Below are 27,413 nucleotides of genomic sequence, written 5' to 3' on the forward strand. Positions count from 1 at the left end.
AATTGAGCCCATCATATTAATTTGATTTTTTTTTTTTTTTTTGAGGTAGGATCTTGCTCCAGCCCAGGCTGACCTGGAATTTACTATGTAACCTCAGGCTGGCTTCAAACTCACAGCAACCCTCCTACCTCTGCCTCCTGAGTGCTGGGATTAAAGGGATGTGCCACTATACCTGACCCTAATTTGAATTTTTTTTTTTTTTGAGGTAGGGTCTCACTGTGGTCCAGGCTGACCCGGAATTAACTATGTAGTCTTGGGGTGGCTTTGAACTCACAGCGGTCCTCCTACCTCTGCCTCCCGAGTGCTGGGATTAAAGGCAAGCACCACCACGCCTGGCTAAATGTATAGCCCAGGCTGGCCTCGAGCACCTGATCCTCCTGCCTCCTTGAATGTTTTTAAATATGATATTGGGCTGGAAAGATGGCTTAGCAGTTAAGGCACTTGCCTGTGAAGCCTAAGGACCCAGGTTTGATTCCCCAGTACTCATGTAAGCCAGATAAACAAGATAGTGCATGTGTCTGGAGTTCATTTGCAGTGGCTAGAGGCCCTGGTGCACCCATTCTCTCTCTCTCTCTCTCTCTCAAATAAATAAATAAATAAAACATAATAAATAAATAAATATGAGATTGAATTTTCCATGTTTGCTGACTAGTTTTTGTTTTGTTTTGTTTTTCTGAGGTAGGGTCTTTCTCTAGCCCAGGCTGACCTAGAATTCACTCTGTAGACTCAGAGTGGCCTTGAACTCTCAGTGATCCTCCTACCTCTGCTTCCCTAGTGCTGGCATTAAAGGCGTGCACCACCACACCCGGATTTTTTAGTTATTTTTCTTTATTATAGCATTTATATGCTGTACCTCTTTATCAACTATATTTTAAAAGTTCATATTTTATATAAACATATATAATTCTAACCTCTCCTCTACTAAATACTAATCTTTGCCGTTTTATTTTTAGATTTTGATTGTATTTTTAAATAAGTTATCTGTGTATATGTATGTATGTGTGGATGGGCACACACATGTCATGCATGCACTACTTTGCATCTGACTGTACATGGATCCTAGAGAATTAAAACCAGGCTGAAAAAAAAAAAAAAAAACAGGCTGACAGACTTTGCAGGCATTTTCCCAGGCCCTTAAATGAAGTTATGACAACCAAAAATTTACTTTTTAAAATTTGCTCACATCTATTTTTCTTTAGAAGTTTTTAATTTTTTGAAATATTTACTTATGTATGTGTTTAAGAGAGGCAGAGAGAGAAAGGATGAATGGGCACATTAAGGCCTCCTGCCACTGCAGATGAACTCAACATGCATGCGCCACAGTTTGGATGCGGTTTTAAGTGGGTACTGGGAAATTGAACCCCAGCTATCAGGCATTGCAATCTAGTACCTTTAACTGCTGAGCCATTACTCCAGACCACTCAATATTGTTATGTTTAGGAAGTACTTTTACATTCCACATGTTTGATATCTATTTAGTTATATTTTCTGTAGAACCCTACTCTCATGTCTTGCTTTTCTTTTTTAATTTTTTTTATATTTGATTGATTTATTTATTAGAGAGAGAGAATGGGTGTGCCGAGGTTTCTAGCCACTGCAGATGAACTCCAGACATATGTGCTACCTTGTGCATCCGGCTTACGTAGGTTCTGGGAAATCGAACCTGAGTCCTTTGGCTTTGCAGGCAAGCAAGCGCCTTAACCGCTAAGCCATCTCTCCAGCCCCTGTCTTGGTTTTCTATATTTTATTTTTTGATTCTAATTTGAATCTGTCTTTTTAAATATTTTATTTGTGAGAAAAGAGTGAGAGTGTGTCAAGGCCTTTTGCCTCTGCAAATTAACTGCAGATGTATGTGCTACTTTGTACATCTGGCTTTATGTGGGTACTGAGGAATTGAACTCAGGCCACAGGCTTTATAAGCAAGCACCCTCAACTCCTGGAGCCATCTCCCCAGCCCTTGAATGTATCTTTTTTTAAAAATTTTTTTGTTTATTATTTTTATTTATTTATTTGAGAGTGACAGACAGAGAAAGAGGCAGGTAGACAGAGAGAGAGAGAATGGGCACGCCAGGGCCTCCAGCCACTGCAAATGAACTTCAGATGCGTGCGCCCCCTTATGCATCTGGCTAACGTGGGTCTTGGGGAGTTGAGCCTCGAACCGTGGTCCTTAGGCTTCACAGGCAAGCGCTTAACCGCTAAGCCATATCTCCAGCCCCTTGAATGTATCTTTTAAAAACTCTTTGTGAGGTCAGACCTGGTGGCGTACGCCTTTAATCCCAGCACTCGGAAGGCAGAAGTAGGAGGATCACTGTGAGTTCGAGGCCACCCTGAGACTACATAGTGAATTCCAGGTCAGCCTGGGCTACAGTGAGACCCTACCTCGAAAAACAAAACGAAACAACAACAACAACAAAATTCTTTGTTTAGGGCTGGAGAGATGGCTTAGCGGTTAAGCGCTTGCCTGTGAAGCCTAAGGACCCCGGTTCGAGGCTTGGTTCCCCAGGTCCCACGTTAGCCAGATGCATAAGGGGGCGCACGCGTCTGGAGTTCGTTTGCAGAGGCTGGAAGCCCTGGCGCGCCCATTCTCTCTCTCTCCCTCTACCTGTCTTTCTCTCTCTCTGTGTCTGTCGCTCTCAAATAAATAAATAAATAAAAATTTAAAAAAAATTCTTTGTGTATGCATATGTGTGGGTGTGGGCACGTGTGTGCCACAGTCATGTATGGAGGTCAAAGGACAACCCAAGATGTCTTTCCTCACTTTCCACCCTGTCTGAGGCAGGGTCTCTTGTTTGCCTCCAAACCCACTTCACCACAGGCAGGTTGCTTTATGTGAGTTCTGCAGATTCAAACTCAGGTTGTCGTGCTTTTCCTCACTGAGCCATCTCTCCAGCCAAGAATGTACCTTGACATATTAAATAAGGAAGAATCTCATTGCAGCTTCTCAAATTGCTGAGGGAGGGTGTGCTAGGGATTGAACTCAGGGCTTCATTCATACCTGTTGAGTATGTGCTCTGCCACTGAGCTACATCTCCAGGCCCATGCACAGTAATCTTATGGGGCCACAATCATATATGTGATCCATCATTAACCAAAACCGTTCCTCCTTTGATACATTTCTTTTTAAACCTTTAAAACAGCCAGGCGTGGTGGTGCACGCCTTTAATCCCAACACTCAGGAGGCAAAGGTAGGAGGATTGCCATGAGCTCGAGGCCACCCTGAGGCTACATAGTGAACTCCAGGTCAGCCTGGACTAGAGTAAGACCCCACCTCAAAAAAAAAAAGAATATTTGTGGTATTCCATCTTCTCAACCAGCAGTTGGTGATTTTCTTTTAAAATTTTAAAAATATTTCTTAACAAAATTTCAAAAATTTTTATTAGTTGACCACCCTTATTTCTCACTGAGATTATTTCTGAATATTCTATGAATTTTGTTGTCATATTAACTGGTTTTGACTCTGTTGTGATTATTTATGTAAAATGATACTATTGGGGCTAGAAAGATGGCTTAGTGGTTAAAGTGCTTTCCGGAAAAGCTAACAGACACAGGTACACTTCCCCAGGACCTACAAAAGCCAGATGCTCAAAGTGGCACAAGCATCTGGAGTTTGTTTGCAGTGGCTAGAGGCTGCCCACTGGTCTGCCCATTCTCTCTCTCTCTCACTCTCAAATAAATAAATAAAAATAATTTTAAAAATAATGTTGGGAGCTGGAGCGATGGCTCAGTAGTTAGAGGCGCTTTCCCAGTATCCATGTAAAGCCAGATGCCATTCTCTCTCTCTCTCTCACTCTTTCACTCTCCTTTCAAATAAATGATAAATTTTAAAAATTGCCAAGTGTGGTGGTACATGCCTTTACCCAGCATTTGGGAGGCAGAGGTTTTACATTCTTCAGTTGTGTTATTTTTCTTTCTTTTAAATTCTGTTAAAAAGGAAACTACACCATTAGAGAAGATGGAAAAATGGAGTTATTTTCCACCATACAGAAGCCAACCATAAAAATACAAAACAATGTTGTAAAATTTTGTTTATTGTTGCTTGCCTCTAAGCCTAGTGTTAACTTTTTGAGGGGAAAAAAACTGACATTAGCAAGTATTAAGGAAATGTGAAAGATACATATTAGTGTACGAAATAGAAACTGCCCTGGAAGTAATCAGATTGCAAAGAGAATTGATATAAAATTCTCCCTGTAGTTAAAACTATGAGTCTTATCTAAAAACATCCAATCTGTTTTGAAACTTTTTAAGGAATGTGTTTAATATTTTATCATGCTCCATGTTTGTTGATATTATTATAGAGCTTTTGTATTACTGAAGTTAATGATGGGCATATATATCATTCAAAGTTCATAACATATGTAACCTTTAGATCTCTGAATATTACATGGATATATACATTCATTCTAATGTACAGTTGAATTCTATTTTCTAACAACTTATGGTTTTCATATTTGTATTTATAAATTTGTTGCCCTGATTTTAGAGGCTTGTTACAGGACACAGAAACCAACTTAAGGTAACGTAACCAAGGTCAGAAAACAAGTTGAGAATCTCAAGGGACTGAAAATAGTTCAGAAGCTCTGATGAACCAAAGACAGTCAATTTAGGCCTACATAGTTTTATTTTAATTTATTTTCTTTTAGTCTTAATTTCTTGTGGGATGCTATTCTTTTCCCTACATCCATAAATTAAATTTCTTTGCTTTCCAATAGTACAACTCAGTAAATACAATACTATCAAAGGTTCAAAAGTATCTATTCAGATCCATACTTCATAAATTTTGCACCCTTATTATTCAAAGTTAACACAAAGACATGTATGTGATAGTTTGACTGTGGTAGATTGAATGTACGGCCCCATAGACTCTGGTGTTTTATTAAAATTGAGCCCCTAGCAGGCAGATACCTGCTACAGGAGGTGTGTCACAAGGGGCAGATCTTGAGTCTAGCCCTAAAGTATGTGGAGAGCAATTGGAACTCTGGCAGTTTTGGGGTGCTGGATGCTCCTGGTGTCTCTCTGCTTGAAGCTATGAAGGGGAGTCAGCTTCTTCCACCACTGATGGTGTCCCTTGGAGTTTGTAAGCTTGAAATAAGCCCTACCCTGTCATAAGCTGCTTCTGGTTGGATGTTTGGACCAGCTATGAGGAGTGACTGCACCTATGCACATAATACATATGTCAAATGATACATTTGGGGGCTAGGGATATGGCTCAGGGTGTTAGACCACTCCTGAGAGGTTGTTCAAGCTTCACCATCCACTTAAAAAGCTGGGCGTGGCCACACACACCCCTGCAACACCAGTTGTGAGGTGCAGAGACGAGATTAGCGCCGAGCTCACTGGTTAGCCAGTTTTGCCAAAAGAGCACCAGCGAGACTCTCTCCAGGAAGTAAGGCGGAAAAGTAACAGAAGACACCTGACATCCTTTGGCCTCTGCATGCATGCACACTGGACATGCACATTAGCACACATACACACACGTTCACACATGTGCAAAATGAAGAGGGTGTGACAAGAAGTTAGTACTCCTCCCATTTCTGTTCACAAGGCAGTTTGTTTATTTATTTATTTTTCTTTTGGTTTGTTTGCAGGCAGAGCCTCACTCTATCACAGGTTGGCCCAGAATGCACTCTATAGCCCCAGGTTGGCCTCTAACTCTCTGTGATCCTCCTACCTCAGCCTTCCAAGTGCTGAGATTAAAGGCATGTACCACTACACCTGGCCAACTTTGTTTCTTTAATAAAGATAACAGCTGTTCCTTTTCTTATCTTTCTTAAAATATTTTTATTTATTTATTTTGGTTTTTCTAGGTAGGGTCTCACTCTAGCCCAGGCTGACTTGGAATTTACTGTGTAGTCTCAGGGTGGCCTCGAACTCACGGCGATCCTCCTCCTTCTGTCTCCTGAGTGCTGGGGTTAAAGGCATGAGCCACCGCTCACAGCTCATTTTCTTATCTTTTTTTAGACTCACAATCACACCTGAATTGACTATATGCACTTTTCTCAACGATGACTTTTCTGTCTTAACAGTGTATTTGAAGGCTGTCTACATTGCACTCAAGAGCCTCCCACCGTAGCCTCCTGAGTAGCTGGGTGGATAGGGGTGCACCACCACACCTATTCTGTTTAACAGCTGCAGAGTCATCATTGTAAGCGCGCACCAAAGTTGATGTAACCTGTCCCCCGCTGATGAACATTTAAGTGAGTTCCAGTCTTTTTGCTATTACTAACAGTACGGTAATGCATAATCTTGTGCCTAAATCTCTCCTGAGTTTATTTTAATTCTTCTCTTTTTTGGGAGGGTGGAGTTGCATTTTTTGATTTGGAATTTTTTTAAAAATTTCGTTATTTGCAAGGAGAGAGAATGAATGGACATGCCAGGGGCTCCTGCCACTGTAAACAAACTCCAAATGCATGCACCATTTTGTGAACCTGGATTTAAGGGTACTGGGGAATCGAACCTAGGCCATCAGGCTTTGCAAACAAACACAGTTAACATCTGAGCCACCTCTCCAGCCCCTGTTCTTAACTTTTTTGAAGAATATGGATAATAGATTCACCAAACGTAAAACCCAAACATATAAGAGAGTGTTCAGGGAGACCCTGTCCTGCCCTTCTGCCATCCAAATACTTCCTCCCACCACAGAACCGTCATCACCATCTGACGTCTCCTAGAGCATTTACAGATTCCTAACTGATGACAATTATATCTTCCTGCCTTCTTTTACCTAAATGCTAATATATTATGTGCATGCTTTTATTTTGCTTTTAATTTTTAGTTAGTTACATATTGTTTGAGAAAGAGGCAGATAGAGAGAGGGAGAATAGGCACGCCAGGGCTTCCAGCTACTGCAAATGAACTCCAGAAGCATGTGCCACCTTGTGCCCCTGGCTTATGTGGGGACTGGGGAATTGAACCTGGGTCCTTAGGCTTCGCAGTCAAGTGCCTTAACTGCTTAACTGCTAAGCCTAACTCTCCAGCCCTTCTTTTGCTTTTTTAAAATTGTTTTTCAGCCGGGCATGGTGGCACACGCCTTTAATCCCAGCACTCAGGAGGCAGAGGTAGGAGGATTGCTGTGAGTTCAAGCCACCCTGAGATGACAGAATGAATTCCAGGTCAGCCTGTATTAGTGTGAGACCCTACCTCAAAAAACCAAAAAAATAAATAAATAAATAAATAAAATTGTTTTTTAATGTTATTTTCAAGCAGACAGAGAGATACAGAGGAGACAAAGGGAGAATGGGTGCGCCAGGGCCTCTAGCCACTGCAAACGAACTCGAGATGCGTGCCTCCTTGTGCATCTGGCTTACATGGGTTCTGGGGAATTGAACCTGGGCCCTTTGGCTTCATAGGCAAGTGCCTTAACTGATAAGCCATCTCTTCAGCCCTCTTTTGCTTTTTTCACATAGATATATTAAAGACGTCCACCCCTTCTGGTTTTTCCCTTCTTTTGACAGTCTCATTGGTGTCCTGGCATACTTTATTTATGCTTAACTCTTCACTTAATTGAATACTTAGGTTATAGCATTTTGTTCATTGTATTTGTAAAGGTTCTCCTTGGTTAACGATATAGCTCAGTATTAGAGTGCTTCTTTTCATACTGAATGCCCCATGTTTGATACTTAGCACTGCAAAGAAAAGTTGTTAACAAATTTTGTTTTTATGTTTAGCTACAAATCTTGAGCCTATATATATATTTTATATATATATGTATATGTATATATATACATACATATATATATATATATATATATATATTTTTTTTTTTTTTTTTGAGGCAGGGTCTCACTCTAGCCCAGTCTGACCTGGAATTCACTATGTAGTCTCAGGGTGGCCTCGAACTCTCGGCAATCCTCCTCCCTCTGCTTCTCGACTGCTGGGATTAAAGGCGTGTGCCACCATGCCCAGTTTTATATTCCTTTTGCTTCTGCTCAAGGTCTTGCATGTATAGAAGATGGTGCACACGTCTAGAGTTCAATTACAGTGACTGGAGGCCCTGGCACGCCAATTCTCTCCCTCTCTCCTTCTCTCTCTCCCACCCTCCCTCTCTCTCTCTCTCTTCCTCTCATAAATAAAATAAATATAAATAAATAAAACCAGGGGTTGGGGAGATGGCTGGTGGTTAAAGTGCTTACTGTGCAAGAATGTGGACCTTGCTTGTCTAGCCAAATCAATGAGCTCTGGGTTCAATGAGAGGTTGAGCCTCAAAATAATATGGAGAGTAATAGAGGAAGATAATTGATGTCAACCTGCAGCATCCATACACACATGTGTGCCCACATGCATATGAACATGCACACCACACATGCAAAAGAATAAAAATATTTTTCTTTTTTTGGTTTTTTTTTGAGGTAAGGTCTCACTCTGGTCCAGGCTGACCTGGAATTAACTCTGTAGTCTCAGGGTGGCCTTGAACTCATGGCGATCCTCCTACCTCTGCCTCCCAAGTGCTGGGATTAAAGGCGTGCGCCACCACGCCCGGCTAAAAATATTTTTCTAAAACATCTTTTTGAGTTGAAGAGATGGCTTAGCAGTTAAGGTTTTTGCCTGCAAAGCCAAAGGACCCAGGTTTGATTCCCCACATAAGCCATAGATCCACAAGGTGGTGCATGTGTCTGGAGTTTGTTTGCAGTGGCTGGAAGACCTGGCACACCCATTCTCTCTCTCTCTCTCTCAATCTGCCTTCTCTTTCTAATGAATAAAAAATAAAATATTTTTAAAAGTCTTTCTTGTGTAGAAAAATCAAAATTAGATGAAGACTTATTCCAGATTTTTTTTTCACATAGGTCTCACTTTTCCCATTATTATCTTAATTTTGAGTTGGAAGAAAAATACTTGGCCCAGAGCTTAAAAATAAATAAGGGACTAGGGAGATGGCTTGTGGTTAAGGCACTTGCCTGCAAAGCCTAAGGACCTAGGTTTGATTCCCCAGGACCCACGTAAGCCAGATGCACAAGGTGGCGCATGAGTCTGGAGTTGGTTTGCAGTGGCTAAAGGCCCTGGCTCACCTATTCTATTTGCCCCCACCCCTGCCCCCAGTAAATAAATAAAATATTTTTTAAAAAAATAACTAGCCAGGCATGGCAGCACACACCTTTAATCCCAGCACTTGGGAGGCAGAGGTAGGAGGAGCACCGTGAGTTCAAGGCCACCCTGAGACTCCATAGTGACTTCCAGGTCAGCCTGGGCTAGAGTGAGACCCTACCTCAAAAAACCAAAAAAAAAAAAAAACAAAACAAAAACCAACAACAGCTAAGGTGCAGTTCTGCTGTGCTTTATGGCTATACAGATCCATTCTGTAATTAATCTCTTCACTATTTAGTTATGACCCTGATGGAAGCTTCTTCCACAGTAGCCTATGACTTGATGTAGTCAGGCTTCATTCTAGATCTTATTACTGAACAGTTGTTAAAGTTGTATAACATTTTTGAAGTTCAAGAGAACTGTTTCCTGATTCTATGTGACAAAGAGGATGTGTAACTTGGGAAATGCAACAGTCTTCGCCCTTCACTGGCCATGGGTAATGGGTGGACGCTCTCTCTTCCTAGTTTTCCTTGAGTTCCCTCTGCTTTCACCTCACCTGGATCCAACAGCTCCATTCTCCTAATCCCAGCCTTATGAAGCATGGGGAAGTTTAGAAACTGAATTGGGGCTGGAAAGATTGCTTAGTGGTTAAGGCACTTGCCTGCAAAGCCTGAGGATCCTGATCCGATTCCTCAGAACCCATGTACACCAGATGCACAGGGTGGCACATGCACCTGGAGTTTGGTTGCAGTGCCTAGAAGCCCTGGTGTGCCCATTTTCTCTCTATCTCTAATAAACAAACAAACAACACACACACACACACACACACACACATCAAATTGATTAAAGGGATTTCCCATGACAACAAAGTACAAAGACCACTTAGAATTCTGCTTTTACATAGGAACTGCCTAGTTCTTCACTAATGAAGTTCTGGATTCCTAAACTATGGCCTCTCAGAAGGGGAATTGAGGGGAGGTATGACACAATTCTACTTGTTTTCTAGATTCAAAAGATGACGCATGCATCAGATTTCACTTCTGTTTCCTGATTTGGCACTATTGAACATTCAGTAAAAAGATTTCCATGAATCTCTTCTATGCTTGATTTATACCTTTTATTTCAGGGATTACTGTGAATTTTTCCTTCCTTTATAAATATATTTGTTATTTTAAATATAAGTGATATTTAGCTGGGCATGGTGGCACATGCCTTTAATCCTAGCACTTGGGAGGCAGAGGTTGGAGGATCACCGTGAGTTTAAGGTCACCCTGAGACTACATAGCTAATTCCAGGACAGCCTGGACCAGAGTGAAACCCTACCTTGAAGAAAAAAAAAAAAAAAGTGATATTTGTTGAAAGAGTGGTATAATGTTGTGGTTACATTCCCGTTGTTGGAATAAAACACCCAACCAAAAGCAGCTGGTGGGAGGAAAAGGGTTTATTTTGGATTATAGTCTTGAAGGGAAGCTTCATGATGCCAGGGCACAGCAGGGCATGAGCAGAGGCTGGATGTTACCTCTGTTACAACAGGTAGAAAACAGCAACAAGAAAATGAGCCAACTAATGCTGGCAACCTAGGTAGATAAACCTTAAGATCCACCCCAGCATCACACCTCCTCCAGCAAGGCTCCACCTCCCACACACCAGACACATGAGCTTATGGGGGACATCTGTCTCCGACTACTACAGATGTACAGTGCAGTGCATTCAGTCCAACTTGTTTTTAATCAGTCCCAACACTGTTCAAACATCTCCATAGTCCAAGGTCTCTTAACTGTGAGCTGTGAAACCAAAATTAACATAATGGCACAGAGTAAACATTTACGCTGGAAATGATGGCATTGGCCTTAATAAGGAAAGATTGAACCAATGCAAGATCTAAAAAAACGGCAAACATCAAATCCTATGATAAACTATAACCCTCTCATATCTTTCTGTTACATTTCTCCTGCAAAGCACACCAGTCCATTTTTGTTTTGTTTGTTTGTTTGTTTTTTCGAGGTAGGGTCTCACTCTAGACCAGGCTGACCTGGAATTCACTCTGTAGTCTCAGGGTGGCCTCAAACTCACGGCAGTCCTCCTACCTCTGCCTCCCGAGTGCTGGGATTAAAGGCGTGCGCCGCCACACCAGGCTAAGTCCATTACTTTTAAACTCAAATTCTCAGGACATGGGCAGAACATGGCCAGTCTTCCCATCAGTACTCCAGTTCTAAACAGTTTTTTCCTTCCTTTCGAAACTTCACAAGCCAAGCTTTCACAAATCCATCATTCTGCATTTAGCATTTTCAAACACTAACCAGAGTAGCCCATCAAGCTCTGCTTTGCAACACTGCAAGACCTCTCCAGCCCAAAGTACCAAATCCTTCCACATTCCTCTCACAAACACATTACAAACAAACAAACAAAACTAAGAATCAGCCACATGTTCAGATTCATTGCAGGAGCCGCTCAACCTCTCATTGCTGGGATCAAGCACCCAAGCAAATGCAGTGGATGAAAGAACTTATTTTGGCTCACAGCCCTGGGGGAAGCTGTAGGACGGCAGGGCACAGCATGGCATGAGCACAGACTGGACATGTCATTGCACTGGGAAAACAGCAGCAGGAGAATGAGCTGAGCTAACACACTGGGAAGCTAGGGGCTAGTAAACCTGAAGGTCCACCCCCAGCAACACACCTCCTCCAGCAAGGTTCCGCCTCCCAAGTTGCCACCAGCTGGGGAGCAAGCATGAGAACACATGAGTTCATGGGGACCATCTGATTCAAACTACCACACCTAATTACTAGATTGTTTTTATTCACCTGCCATCCTTTAAAACATGGCCCAGGGTCTGAGGAGAAGGGTTAGTGGAGAAAGTGCTTGACTTAACTTTGAGCACCTCAGTTCATATCCCCAGACTCCACGTGAAAATACATCAAATCACATGAAAGCTGTGGTAGGCTTCTGTAATTCCAGCGTGCATACAGCCAGAAGGGAGGCAGGGGCAGAATTTCTCTAGAAGCTTGCAAATGAAACAGTGAACAAGAGACTCAGCCTCAAATGAAGGAGAAGATGAGGCCTGACCCAGAAGCTGTCCTCGGACTTTCACATACTCTTGTCAAGATACATGCACACATGTACATACACCCACCAAGTAAATTCATTTTAAAAAATAAAAATATGGTTCAAAATTGTTTAACTTTCATTGTATAACCTAGGATGATGTTTTCCTCACTGGCTTGATACTTAGAGGCAACTGTTAAAACAATTTCTTTGTGTTTGTGCTTGCCATTCTCAACACCCTACAATTAAAAAGGACAAATAGGGCTGGAGGGATGGCTTAGCGAGTAAGGCCTGTAAAGCCAAAGGATCCTGGTTCAATTCTGCAGGACCCACGTAAGCCAGATGCACATGAGTGCGCCTGTATCTGGAGTTCGTTTACAGTGGCTGGAGGCCCTGGAGCACCCATTCTCTTTCACTCTCTACCTCTTTCTCTCTCAAATAAATAAATAAATATTTGTAAGCCAGGCGTGGTGGTGTACACCTTTAATCCCAGCACTTGGAAGGCTGAGGTAGGAGGATCGCCATGAGTTCAAGGCCACCCTGAGACTACATAGTGAATTGCAGGTCAGCCAGAGCTACCTGAGACCCTACCTCAAAAACATATATATTTTTAAATATAATATATATATTTAATTAAATAAAATAAATCAAAAAGACAAATATTCTTCAGCCGCGCACAGTGGCACATGCCTTTAATCCCAGAACTTGAGAGGCAGAGTTAGGAGGATCACCATGAGTTCGAGGCCAGCCTGGGTTAGAGTGAGACCCTACCATGAGCAAAAGCAAAAGGTAACGTGATCATCACACGAAGCTCCTTTCTTCAGCACTGAGGGAGTATGTGGATGAGGAGTGAAATCCCCTAAAGCCCATGGAGTGTCTTCCAGTGTTCACACAGGCGCCTGAACTGCAGGAAGGACAGAAATACCTTTACTACCCTGAACCACTAATGCCCCGGGCAGTCCCCCCGAAAAGTGCTTACTGTTCCTATCCATTATGGCAGCTGTTTTACAAGCACCCAAGGAGACCAATCAGAAAGCACTGCTAGCTGTGATTACTGCTGATCGATCCAGATTCTTTAAACTAGCAGCTTTTTGGTGCTTTTGTTTAACAATATAAAATCTAGTTATTATGACAGTCCAATGTGAGCGAAATAAAAACAGGCTGCTCTAATTGAAGCAGGGGCTAGTACCAACAAGTCCACCCACACCCCACAACTTTGGCCCTGAAAGTGCTCCATGGAATGCCTAGAGCTTTGGGTAGCATGATTTCTAAATCATTACTATAGATATGATTGAAGGATATTTGTGCAAAGCTACCCAGGAAAAAAAGTGTATTAGAAAAGATGTCAAGGGGCTGGAGGGATGGCTTAGCAGTTGAGGTGTTTGCTTGCAAAGCCAAAAGACCCAGGTGCAATTCCCCAGGACCCATGTTAGCCAGATGCACAAGAGGGCACACACATCTGGAGTTTGTTTGCAGTGGTTGGAGGCCCTGGCATGCCCATTTTCTTTCTCTCTCTCTCCCTCTTTTTCTGCCAAATAAATAAACAAACAGAAATAAAATATTTTTTAAGTTAAAAAAATAAGTTTTAGCACTTGGGAAGCAGAGGTAGGAGAATCATGAGTTTGAGTCCACCCTGAGACTACATTATGAATTCCAGGTCAGCCTGAACTAGAGCAAGTCTCTACCTCAAAAAAAAAAAAAAAAGAAAAAAAATTAAAATAAAAAAGAGAGAAGATGTCAAGAACCACAAAGGGAATGGCGAGTGAAACCTGAGTGCTACTCTCATGGCCAGCCTGACAACCTACAACAGGGAGACAGCGATAGACACTAAGAATACTCAAAACCTATCAAAGCAGAAATCCAGAAGCCGCTGAAAGGGTAACACTACAGTAACCTTATACCCATCAAGGCTCGGAACATTGTGGAAGAGAAGTCAGAAAGATTGTAAGAGCCTCAGGGTGGGAAGGTGTATCCAGAGGCATGTCCCCCTCCACAGTGACTGACTGCTGTATCATCATCACCCATGTCCCCATGGCGGACATCAGTAACCCCACTGAGCAGGGTCCTCGGTGGAATGGGGATGGGGAGGGTGGGGTATAACAGGATAGTGTGAGAGAAGGGGGCCATACACGATTCGTCCATACAACAAAGTTCCTAATTAATAAAGTTTTATTAATTTTTTACTTGCAAGGGAGAAAAAGAGGCAGAGAGAAAGAGAATGGGCACGCCAGGGCCTCGAGCCACTGCAAACAAACTCCAGATGCAGGTGTCACCTTATGCATCTGGCTTACGTGGGTCCTGGGGAATCGAACCTGGGTCCTTTGGCTTTTCAGGCAAGAGCCTTAACTGCTAAGCCATCTCTCCAGCCCATAAAAAAATTGTAAAGATATCTCAACATAACTGGAATGATGGAGTTTTGGCTACAGTTATTTATTTTAAGGATATACTTGATTAGTCTTGTTTATACTTAGCTCTCTCATCCTCTTCCTTCCCCGGGCAACTACTGAGATAGTTCCACTGGACTTTGTGTTTTGCAAGACTTCATAATCTTAAGTTTACAAATCTTTTCAAATATCTTAAACATTTGTTCCTTACATTAAACATTAAAAAGTTACCCCCAAGTTTGGATCAAGATGGAGTACATTTACTTGGTCTTCTCTCATGCTGATTACCCATAAAAACTCAGGACAAAATAGATATTTTAAAAACTACCTCAGAACTTAAGAGAAAAAAATGAACAAAACAGGCAAAGTGTGGTGTGGTGTCAAAATTTAAAGAAGCGACACATGAGAATGAGCTTTCCATTTTTTTTCCCCTCTTTTCTCTTGTGGCTTTTCCCCAAGGTGGGGCGGGGGATTGTCATCTGCAGAACATCTCAGTGCTGGTGAAACAGGGAGCTAGAGAAGTCTTAGCAGAAACTGCATCTTTCTGCATAGAATTGGGAACAGGGAGCTCTGTGGGACAGAGTGTCAAAGGCATCCTGGAGAGAAGTGAGCTGGGGAAGGGAATGCCTTAGAAATGTGTAAGAAAAAAAGAAAAGAAAAAAAAAAAAAGTCTTGCCAGGCATGGCGGCACACGCCTTTAATCTCAGCATTGTGGGAGACAGAGGTAGGAGGATCACCGTGAGTTCAAGGCCAGCCTTAGATTACATAGTGAATTCCAGGTCAGCCTGGGCTAGAGTGAAACCCTACCTCAGAAAACCAAAACCAAAACAAGCAAACAAAAAAATGTGTTAGAAGACCCCTCAAGTCCTGAATTTCCCTGGAGTTGGTTAGCTTGGGACAGGACTAAAAATAGTGCAAGCTTTGGGAACTGAGTGGAAGGTTCTCAGTCTCCACACCGCTGATATTTTGGACCAGATCATTCATTGTTCTGTCCTGTACAATGAAGATGTTTAGCAACATTCCTGACCGCTACCCACTCAATGCCAATCACACCCAGTTATGACCATCAAACCTCGCACCAGTTCCTCTACTTACGGCAATCAAAAGACCACCCAAGTTGTTGACTACCGTCCTGCAGCTGTATATGTTGAGCAGATCTAAAGTAGAAAAGGTGACTGGTTGAGAACTGAAATGAGATTGGAAAACACTGTCTGTAGACAGCAATTTTTTTATATTGATTTTTAAACTTTTTAAATTAAATTTAATTTTTTAAACAGTATAAAGCTAACTTGGTTGGTTGCCTGGTAGCATAACAAAATTAATTACAACAGTCATGACTATTAGGTTATTTTTTTATAGGACTCATTCATACTACTTATTATATTAAAAGTCTTTAACAAGGGATGGAGAGATTGATCAGTGGTTAAGGCACTTACCTGCGAAGCCTGAGGACCATGTTCAACTCCCCAGGTCCCAAGTAAGCCAGATGTACAAAGTGATATAAGTGCAAGGTTGCACGTGTGCACAAGGTGGCACATGCATCTGGAGTTTGACTGTGGTGGCTGGAGGCCCTGGTGTGCCAATTCTCTCTCTCTCTTTCTCACACACACACACACATAAAAAAATGTTTTTAAAAAGTCTTAAACAGGGCTGGAGCGCTTGCCTATGAAGCCTAAGGACCCTGGTTCAAGGCTCAATTCCCCAGGACCCACGTTAGCCAGATGCACAAGGGGGCGCACGCGTCTGGAGTTTCTTTGCAGTGGCTGGAAGCCCTGGTGCACCCATTCTCTCTCTCTCTCTCTCTCTCTCTCTCTCTCTCTCTATCTGCCTCTTTCTCTCTCTCTTACTCTCAAATAAATAAATTTTTAAAAAATGAACAAAAAAAAAAGTCCTAAACAAACCCGGCATAGTGGTGTACACCTTTAATCCCAGCACTCAGAAGGCAGAGGTGGGATGATTGCCATGAGTTCAAGGCCACCCTGAGACCACAGAGTGAATTCCAGATCAGCCTGGCTAGAGTGAGACCCTACCTCAAAACAACAACAACAAAATTAAAAGTCTTAAACAAATCCAAATGTCTTTATAAACAAAGAACCAGGGAAATGTGCCCAGTTCTCACAGGAAAAGATAATAGATGCTGTGATGGTTTGAATATAAAATGTCCTCCAAAGTCTCATGTGTTTGTGATGAAGTTTCCTGCTCCGTCCCCAGGTGTGGAGCCTTTGGGAATTGGAGCCTTTATTTTAGAAAAGTTATGTCACTGAGGGCAGGCACTGGGGTTTATTAATCCAGCCCTACTGGGAGTTCACTATACAATCCACTGTTGATACTACCTCCCAGCTCTGTGGCAAGATGTGATGGCCAGCCTCTCCTCTGCCATGCCGTGATAAAACTTCTGAGACTATAAGCCAAAATAAACCCATTCTCTCCGTAGGCTGCTTCTGGTTGGGCATTTTGTCCAGCAATGAGAAGGTGACAGCTACAGAAAATTGGTACCAAGAAGTGGGACTGTTGCTGAAATAAGCCTGGCCATTTGGGTTTTAGTCTTTTGGAACTGATTTGCAGTAGGAAAATGAGAGGATTTGGAACTTTGGGCTAGACACGCCTTGCGTTGCTGTAAGAATGGTCCCAGGATGGACCATCCTGAGTGTTTGAAAGACCTAAATGCAAAGAAAACTGTAGACTGTGATGATTTGGTTTATGAGGTTTCAGAGGGGAAAGAAAAGGACTTTGTCAGAACTGATCAAGAGGCAGTTCAGGGCTGGAGAGAGGGCTTAGTGGTTAAGTGCTTGCCTGTGAAGCCTAAGGACCCCGGTTCGAGGCTCAATTCCCCAGGACCCACGTTAGCCAGATGCACAAGGGGGCTCACATGTCTGGAGTTCATTTGCAGTGGCTGGAGGCCCTGGTGCACCCATTCTTTCTCTCTCTCTCTCTCTCCCTCCTTCTCTCTGTCGTTCTCAAATAAATAAGTAAAAATAAACAAACAAATAAAAAAATGTAAAAAGAGGCAATTCATATGGTATTCTGGCTGTGTTCTGTCCATGTGCTGAGCGCTTAAGTAAAGTTGAATTTAAAACTAATGGGCTGGTGGGTTTGGTTGAGGAAATGGCACAGGAAGCTGCAGCCTCCTTGGGGAGGTTACCATCATTGAGGACGGGCCCGCTGCTCTGCACTAGGATAGTAGGAGAAGCCCTGAAGGAGGGGGCATCAGGAAGAATGATGAAGGAGTTTCCGGTTCTGTCCCTCAGAATTGGATTTATCCCCCTGAATTTATGTATTTGGTGGCCCACCTGGTACTGAACTTGGGAGTGTGACACATGCAATAAATAGGGTGATGGTATACCACTGTGGACAGTAGGAAAACAGGGTTGTATTCCCTATGTGGAAGCCCTATGAGGCCACAGCACTGAGCTGCCCTATGAACCATTGGTTGTAGTGGAGATCTAGGATTTTACAAATGCCAGAACTATGGAACAGCCACCAAGGAAAGCTGCTTTTTTTAAAAAAAATTTTTTTGTTTATTTTTATTTATTTATTTGAGAGCAACAGAGGAAGGCAGATAGAGAGAGAGAATGGGTGTGCCAGGGCCAAGGAAAGCTTCTTGCTCTGGATCAGATGGATGTGCCCAGAAAGCCAGTACCCCAGACTGGAGGGTGGAATTTGTAGCCTAGAGATTTTTTTTGGTGGGTTCCAGATGCCAGACATGGAGCCGGTGGATATTGCTTGCCCTGCTGGTTTTCTGTGTGGCATTGGTCCAGTCTTTCCTTACTGTGCCTTCTTTCTCTCTCTTTCCCTCTTTTTTTTTTTTTTTTTTTTGCAATGAGAATGTCAACTCTGTGCCATTATACGTTGGAAGTATTTATCTGTGTTCTGATTTTGCACGCTTACAGTGAAGAGACTACCTTGAGTCTCAGTGGAAAATTTAGATGATGGACTTTTGAATGGTGTGGGGTTGGTAAAGGCTATGGCGACTTTTAAAGGTGGCCTGAATGTATTTTCCGTCATCAAAATGGTCACAAGTCTATGAGGGCCAAGGGTGGAATGTGAAGTGTCTCCCATGGCCTCATGTGTTGATGATTAAGTCTCACACTCAATTCCCAACTGGCAGAGCTTTGCTGGGGTGTGTGCTACTTGGGGGCAGACATTAAAGTTTGTTAGCTCAACACTACTGGGTATTCACTAGCCAACTCATTCTTGTTGCAACCTCCCAGCTGATATGGCAAGATGTGATACCAAGTCAAGTCTCTGCTCTGCCATGCCATGATGAAACTCCCCCTCAAGACTCAATCAAAACAGACCTTTTCCTTACATATGCTGCTTTTGGTCAGGGGCTTTTCCCCAGTAGCAAGAAGGTAACTGCCACAGGTACACGGATACTAACCTAAAATGATGTTTGTTAAACAGATCAAAGCCTTCAAAGCAGGTGTTTTAGCTAAGCTGCATGAGGTTAAAAAAAAAAAAAAATCAGGCTGGAGAGATGGCTTTATGGTTAAGGTGCTTGCCTGCAAAGCCAAAAGACCCAGATTCAACTCCCTAGAACCCACATAAACCAGATGCACAAGGAGGCCACATGTATCTGGAGTTCATTTTCAGTGGCTGGAGGCCCTGATGTGCCCATTCTCTATCTGCCTCTTTCTCCTTCTCTCTTTTTCTCTCAAATAAATAAATGAAAAAAAATTTAAAAAAGCACATAAAATAAAATGAAAGACAAATTTCTCAGCAAAGGGATGAAATTATATAGTGAACAAGTAAGAAATAGAATGTCAATGGCATTCTTCACTGAGCTAAAAAAATTAAAACAGTACAAAGCTAAAGCTACCTAAAACGTTCACGGAACCATTAACACGTCCTCAATCGCCAAAACCACGGCGAACAAAAGCAACACAGCAAGAGGCTTTCTGTCCCTCTCTGACTTTAAACTATACCACAGAACATGGGAAAGGACGGGGAGCAGGAGGGGTTGTGATCATGGCATATTGTCTATATTTATGGGGGTTGTCAATAAAAAGCTTAAAAAATAATAAAACGAAACATACTACAATGATGTGGTGATGAAAGCAGGCCAGCACTGTCATAAAAACTCCGCCACAGCGGGGGACAGCTGTACCCCCGGTGCTGAGAAGGCTGGAGACAGGAGAACCATTGCGGCCTCGTGGTCATCAGCCTGTCTGATGTGGGGCTGGGGGATGATGAATAGAAGGAAAAGCAGCAAGCTGCAGCTCCACTGAGAGGCTTGGTCTCAGGGAAATGAGGTGGAAGAACAATACAGGAAGACACTGATGCCCTGTTTCTCCACGCTGTACACATGGGGTGTCCACATCTGTAGACACATGCTCTCACTACACACACCACACACACACACACACACACACACACACACACACACACACACACACACACTAAAATAGTTTTAAACATTTTATCTATTTTTTATTTTTAAATTTTATGTATTTATTTATTTATTTAATTTGAGACAGAGAGAGGGAGGGAGAGAGTTAGAGAGAATGAGAAAGGGTGCACCAGGGCCTCCAGCCACTGCAAAAGAACTCCAGATGCATTCGCCACCATGTACATCTGGCTTACGTGGGATCTGGAAAATTGAACCTGGGTCCTGAGGCTTTGCAGGCATATGCCTTAACTGCTAAGCCATCTCTTCAGCCCTAAATAAAACATATATATATATATATACATATATATATATATATACACATATACATATACATATACATATACATATACATATACATATATATATATATATATATATATATATATTGGCTTTTTGAGGTAGGGTCTCACTCTAGCCTAGGCTGACCTGGAATCACTATGTAGTCTCAGGGCGGCCTTGAACTCAAAACTCAACATGATCCTCCTACCTCTTCCTCCTGAGTGCTGGGATTAAAGGCATGTGCCACCGCGCCTGGCAAATAAAGTATTTTTAAAAAATAAGAACAACCGGGTGTGGCTAGAGCACACTAGGCTAGAGCGAGACCCTACCTCATAAAACAAACAAACAAACAAACAAAGCCCAGGACTTCATGCGTTCCCAGCAAGCACTCTACAACTGAACTACATCCCTATTCCTACGTGGATTTTATCTGTTTTTTTTTTTTTATCTTTTATCTGTTTTCATTTGTTTTGTATGTATGTATGTAGTTGTTTGGAGGACAGAGAGAGAGAAGGGGCGTGTCAGGGCCTCTAGCCATTTCAAATGAACTCCAGCTGCCTGTGCCGTCGTGTGCATCTGGCTTAGTGAGTATTACGGAATCAAACATGGGTCCTTGGACTTTGCAGGCAAGTATCTTAACCACTGAGCCATCTCTCCAGCCCCCCATTTCCATTTCTTATGTTTCGAAGCCCTGTTGAGTGCATGCACATGCAGGGTCACTCTTTCTTCTGTTAGAGTACCCATTTGTAATTGCGTCATTCCTCTGTTTATCCATGCTACTACTTCTTTTCCAAATGTCCTTCAATGTAAGCTGTCCAGATTCATGACCTGGAAGTGGTCCATTTTACATTCCCCAGTCACATATCTTAATCTAATTTAGTCAGAAAATCCAGTAGTTTACATGTTTCTAAAAACAGAACTCTTGGACTTAGAACAAATTGAGAACTGTGTAGTGACTAAAGCACACAGTCTCCAAATACAAGCAATCTCACATTACCAAAACAGAAAGGTTTTAGGAAGCATTCTGTGTAAGTTACTGGAACTGGCATATTGAATGAAGTTGAAAATCGTACATGACACTCTGTTGTATTTTTCCCTTATATCCTACCACCACCAGCCCGTTTCCTTGTATACTTCCGCAAAAATCACTGTTTTCCCAGCAAACTTCAGTGGAAGCAAACATCATTCACCGTTACCCATGAACACTCCCCCCCTTGCCAGAGCACGCCCACCCGCTCCCTGAATGCCAACCCAAATTCCTGAAGGAGCCAAGATCGACTTGATAATCTATTCCTGGAGCTCAGGATAGTGGAGAATTTTGTCAGGTTGTTTTTAGTCCTAACAAGGCAGCATAAGCCAACATAGCTGGCTGTGTAGTTGGTGGAAGAAATAGCATTCCCGGGCTGGAGAGATGGCTTAGTAGTTAAGGCATTTGCCTGTAACGTGAAAGGACCTCGGTTTGATTCCCCAAGAGCCACATAAACCAGATGCACACGGTGGCGCATGTGTCTGGAGTTCATTTGCACTGGCTGGAGACCCTAGCATGCCCATTCTCTCTCTCTCTCTCTCTCTCTCTCTGCCTCCTCTCCTCTCTCACTCTCTCAAATAAATAAATCAATTAAAAAAATTTTAAAGTAATAGTATCCCCTCACTACCTACTTGTGGCTGCTAGTTCCTTGGCACAGGGCTTTCAAAATCACAGCCACAAATCAGAAAGCTAGCCCTTACAGCTAAAGAGAGAACATTGCCTTTGGTGAGGTTTGGCAGAAAGGCTAAAGATTGAAGAGGGGGCTGGAGAGATGGCTTAGTGGTTAAGGCATTTGCTTGCAATGCCTAATGACCTGGGTTCAATTCCTCAGTACCCATGTAAAGCCAGATGCACAAAGTGGCACATGTATCTGGCGTTTGTTTGCAGTGGCTAGAGGCCCTGGCATACCCATTCTCTCCCCCAACCTCCTTGCAAATAAATAGACAAAGTATTTTTAAAATACATAAGAATGAAAATGGGAGCCTCCTTTCTGAGTCTCAGATTGCCCCTCTGGAATATGAAGAGTATAATGTCTGCATTTGTGGGCTGTTGTAGGAATGAAATAAGATAATTGATAGGCAATCTAATATGTTGCAAAACACTAAGTAATGCTAGTGATCCCTTTCTGTGTGTACAAATAGGATTGATGACCATAATAATTTAGTGTTAAGTGGAAAAGTGAATACTTTTAATTTATAGTTCCTCCAAATTTCTCATTTATTTTAGAAAGGGATACAGTCAGTATTTCGGCAATTTCTTTTTGTTTTTGTTTTTGCTTTTGTTTTTCAAGGTAGGGTCTCTAGCCCAGGCTGACTTGGCACTCATTCAGAAGTCCCAGACTGGCTACGAACTCACACTGATTTGCCTGTCTCTGTCTCCCGAGTGCTGTGATTCAAGGAGTGTGCACCACCACAGCCAGCTTCAGCATTTAAATTTTTTTTTTTTTAATTTTTATGTCTTTATTCATTTGGTGGCTAAGGAGGTTGAGAGAGAGAGAGACAGAGGGAGAGAGAGAATGGGTATGCCAGGGTCTCCAGTCACCACAAACAAACTGCAGATGCATGGGCCACCTTGTGCATCTGGCTAACATGGGTCCTGGGAAATCGAACCTGGGTCCTTTGGCTTTGCTTTAACCGTTAAGCCATCCCCTAGCCCTTCAGCACTTTTTTATTCTGGTGCTGGGACCAAACCCAAGGCCTTTGCACTTGGTCGGCAAGTCCTCTGTCACGGAGCTAAATCCTCAGCTCTCAGCAAATTTTTTTTAAAGTCCTTTATTCATTCTATTTACTGCTCTGTTTTCCATTTTCATTAACATGATCAAGTCCACCCACAGTATTCTCAATGGTATTTTAAATATACAGAACATTTTCATGAACATATATGGCTTTTTAAAAAAATCTTTTAGAAACTAAATTTGAAAGCTAAAAATCCTTTGCTCTTTTTAAAATATATCACTCCCCCAAATACTTCTCAAGTCTTCAAGTTCTCAGAATACATATCCAGGTTTCACTACCGCTCAGTTGTAGATAAGCCTATTTACAGATACAGCTTCTCTGTGTAATCAGCTCTTTAGTGGATGCAGTTTTAAAGTCTGCAATAAAGCATACATTTTTGAAGTATGTGAGATTGGTAAAATGACTATAATATGTTATATTTAAATTTGTATAGCACAGAGGATGTTGACATTTTACATTATTCAGATTAATTTCTAGATTTTGGTGTTTCAGCACTTGAACATCAGATGATGTATTTGACATTGACAGAAGCTTTATGAAGAACTGCCCTGAAAAAACATACCCTGAAAATTGCTTTTTGTTGATATTATATTTATTGTATTTTAAATTTTGATTTATTTATTTATTTGAGAGAGTCAGAGGGAAAGAAAGCGACACAGAGGGAGAGAGAGAGAGAATGGGCATACCAGGGCCTCCAGCCACTGCAAACGAACTCCAGATGCATGCGCCACCTTATGCATCTGGCTTACTTGGGTCCTGGGGAATTGAACCTGGGTCCTTTGGCTTTTGCAGGCAAATGCCTTAACCACTAAGCCATCCCTCTAGCTCAAGTTATTTATTGTACTTTTTAAAATATGGAATGCTTCATGAATTTATGTCATCCTTGCACAGGGGCCGTGCTAAACTTCTCTGTATTGTTCCAATTTTAGCATATGTGCTGCCAAAGTGAGTACAGTTTATTGTATTTAAATTTTTTTAACATTTTATTTACCTATTTTATTTGTTTGAGACAGAGAGAGAGTAAGAGAGAGAGAGAGAGAGAGAGTGAGAATCAGTGTGTCAGGGCCTCCAGGTACTGCAAACAAACTCCAGATGCATGTACCACCTTGTGCATCTGGCTTACGTAGGACCTGGAGAATCAAACCTGGGTCCTTAGGCTTTGAGGGCATACACCTTAACCACTAAGCCATCTCTCCAGCCCCTATTGTATTTTTTTGAGTTAGGGTCACATGTAGTCCAGGCTGGCCTCAAACTCACTTGATAGCTGAGGATGACCTTGAACTGATCCGGATCCTCCTGCCTCCACCTCTCAAATACTGGGATTACACGCTTGAGCCAACACAACCTGGCTGCCCAGGGAATAAGTAACTGCTGAGTGTTCAACACTAAAGGAGACATCTCTGTCACACCCACCAAAGCTCAGCACAAGATAGGGTGGAAGGCTGAAGAGATGGCTTAGCAGTTAAGACACTTGCCTGAAAAGCCAGGGGACCCAGGTTCAATTCCCCAGGACTCACATAAGCCAGATGCACAAGGTGGCCCATGCATCTGAGTTTGTTTGCAGGGCTGAGGGCCCTGGTGCTCCCATGCTCTCTTCTATCTGCCTCTCTCTCTCTCTCTCAAATAAATAAAAAGAAAATAAAAGAAAAGGCGATGTGGAAAGAGTACCAGAGACAAAGGATGCAATGAAGTACTTGATACCCTGATTTGTGAACATAAAGTGGTCATTATATTCATGGCCTCACCCTGGCCCTCTTTACCTGCACAATATTGGGAAGAAGGGCAGGAAGACATAAATGTAGAAGAGGGGTAATTGGGTGTGGTGGCGCACGCCTTTAATCCCAGCACTCGGGAGGCAGAGGTAGGAGGATTGCCGTGAGTTCGAGGCCACATGAGACTACACAGTGAATGCCAGGTCAGCCTGAGCTACAAGGAGACCCTACCTCAGAAAACTAAAAAATAAATTAAAAAAAAAAAGTAAAAGAGGGACTCCGGGGGCAGGGGTAGGAGGGTTGGAAGTGGAGAAAGGATTTAGTGGAAAGAGGACAGAGGACAGAGAAGAGAAGGTGAGGGTAGGGATTATGATTATGACTCCCCAAATTCAAAGACTGCAAAGGGCAAAGGTGGCTACGAACTCCAAAATTCTCCACTGACACTGGGTCAAGCTTCCCGCAGGCTGCTCCCAGCAGCCCCTGCCCACAATGTCATCCTGAGGAAGCCTGCTCCTGGAGGGCAGGCTCCTCTGGCAATATTAGATCGAGGACTCTTCAATGGCTTTGCCTTACAAACTATGAATCTTCTCCCAGTCCCTCAGACAGACAGCAAGGGAAGTCTGGTAGTTTCCATGGCATTCTGAGCTCCTTTTCCAAGTTCTCACACATCTAACCTATCCAGTCCTTTTCAACTTTCTTTTCTTCTTTCTTCCCTCGATCCCTCCTTCCCTTTCATTCTCCTTCCCTCTCTTCTTTCTTTTTTCCCTCTTTGCTTCTTTTCTGTTTTTTTTTTTTTTTTCTCACAGTATTGCTTCAAAGCCCAGGCTGGTCTTGAACTCATGGTCCTCCTGCCTCAGCTTTCTGATTACTGGGATTATAGGTTTGTGTCTGCCACCTAACTACCTGTTTTTGAGAGGACTTTGATTAACATACACCCACCCCATACATACATAATTTGTGATTAGAGCAATATATATTCTCTTAACTTTGTTTTATTCATGTCATTTCCTTTAATCACTGAGTAATGTCTGTTCTCTGGATGTTCTGCAGCTTCCATTCACTTACTGAAAATCACTTGGCTGTTTCCAGTTTTTTGTTTGTTTTTTTTTTTTTTTTGGTTTTTCGAGTTAGGGTCTCACTTTGGCTCAGGCTGACCTGGAATTCACTATGTAGTCTCAGGGTGGCCTCGAACTCTCAGCGATCCTTCTACCTCTGCCTCCCAAGTGCTGGGATTAAAGGCGTGCACCACCACGCCCGGCTTGTTTACAGTTTTTGACAAGAAGAAAGTGACAATAAGCACCTCTGTTTTGTGTAGATATGTTTTTGGTCCATTTGAGTAAGTATCAAAGATAGCATTATTAGATCGTGTGAGAGGAATGTTATGGTCAAACGTTTCCCTAATGGGTTGTACCGTTCTGCAGCTCTTCCCGCAGTGAACCAGAGTTCCTGTTGCTCCCTGTCATGGTCAACGTTCCAGATTCATGCTTTGGACGTTGGCCAGTTTGGTAAGTGTGTAATGCCACCTCTCTGTTGTTTTAATCATCATTTTTTTTTTTTTTAATTTGAGAGCGGCAGACATAGAGAGAAAGACAGATAGAGGGAGAGAGAGAGAATGGGGGCGCCAGGGTTTCCAGCCTCTGCAAACGAACTCCAGACGCGTGCGCCCCCTTGTGCATCTGGCTAACGTGGGACCTGGGGAACCGAGCCTCGAACCGGGGTCTTTAGGCTTCACAGGCAAGCGCTTAACCGCTAAGCCATCTCTCCAGCCCTGTTTTAATTTTCTTGCTCATTTAAAATTTTTTTCTTTTCTTTCTTTCTTTCTTTCTTATTTTTTTTTTTTCTGAGGCAAGCCCAACAGACTGCCTTTTTTGTTTTTCTAGAGAGAGCAAGAGAGAAAGAGGCAGAGGGAGAGAGCGAATTGGTGCACCAGGGCCTCCGCTACTACTATTGGATGCCAAGTGCTTGCGCCACCTAGTGGGCATATGCGACCTTGTGCTTGCCTCACCTTTGTGTGTTTGGCCAATGTGGGATCTGAAGTGTCAGACATGGGTCATCAGGCTTCACAGGCAAGCGCCTTAACCGCTAAGCCATCTCTCCAGCCCATCTTTTCTCTTTCATCTTTTTACTTTTGTCATTTTTCATGGTAGGGTCTTGCTCTAGCCCAGGCTGACCTAGAATTCACTATGTAGTTCCAGGGTGTCCTTAAATTCACAGTGATCCTCCTACCTCTGCTTCCTGAGTGCTGGGATTAAAGGCAAGCACCACCACACCCAGCTTTTATTTATTTATTTATTTATTTATTATTTATTTATTTTTGAGGTAGGGTCTCTTAACCTCTAAGCCATCAGTCCAGACCTAAAAATCATTTATTATTTATTTATTTATTAGGAAGAGAGAGAGAGAGAGAGAATAGGCATGCCATGGCCTCTATCCACTGCAAACGAACTCCAGACACATGCGCCACCATGTGCCTCTGGCTTTATGTGGTACTGGGGAATCGAACCTGGGTCCTTAGGCTTTCCAGGTAAGTACTTTAACCACTAAGCAATCTCTCCAGGCCTTGTTGCTTATTTTTATTTGGATATGTATGTGTGTAGTATGTGGTGTGTGTATGTGTTATATGCATTTGTGTGTGTGAATGCACACACACACAGAGGCCAGAAGAGGACAATGTGTGTCCTCCTCTGTTGCTCTTCTGCCTCACTTTCTTGAGACAAAGCCTCTTACTGAACCTGGAGCTCACCATTTGTCAGTTAGGCTTGCTGATCTACAAGGCCCAGTGATCCATCTGTTTCTGCACCCCTCAACATTAGGGTTACAGAC

The 27,413-nt window shown here is 42.6% G+C and overlaps 2 long non-coding RNA genes and 1 other non-coding gene across 3 annotated transcripts in view; 2 read left to right on the forward strand and 1 right to left on the reverse strand.

Annotated features, from left to right (window-relative positions):
- The window catches only part of LOC123455131, a 34,407-nt gene extending 8,723 nt beyond the window's left edge, over positions 1 to 25,684 (forward strand). The window contains exons 2-3 of the long non-coding RNA XR_006633691.1: positions 6,024 to 6,194; positions 25,641 to 25,684. This is a non-coding gene — a long non-coding RNA (uncharacterized LOC123455131). The remainder of the gene's footprint in view (positions 1 to 6,023; positions 6,195 to 25,640) is intronic.
- Positions 23,727 to 23,831, reverse strand: LOC123455153. Its single transcript, XR_006633712.1, has one exon. It is a non-coding gene; the product is annotated as a U6 spliceosomal RNA (small nuclear RNA).
- Positions 25,685 to 25,856: 172 nt separating the features above from the next.
- On the forward strand, positions 25,857 to 27,023 carry LOC123455132. The gene is made up of 3 exons (XR_006633692.1): positions 25,857 to 25,926; positions 26,012 to 26,095; positions 26,979 to 27,023. It is a non-coding gene; the product is annotated as an uncharacterized LOC123455132 (long non-coding RNA).
- Positions 27,024 to 27,413: the final 390 nt, after the last annotated feature.

This window comes from Jaculus jaculus, chromosome 15, assembly GCF_020740685.1.
Source record: "Jaculus jaculus isolate mJacJac1 chromosome 15, mJacJac1.mat.Y.cur, whole genome shotgun sequence".
Classification (NCBI taxonomy): domain Eukaryota; kingdom Metazoa; phylum Chordata; class Mammalia; order Rodentia; family Dipodidae; genus Jaculus; species Jaculus jaculus.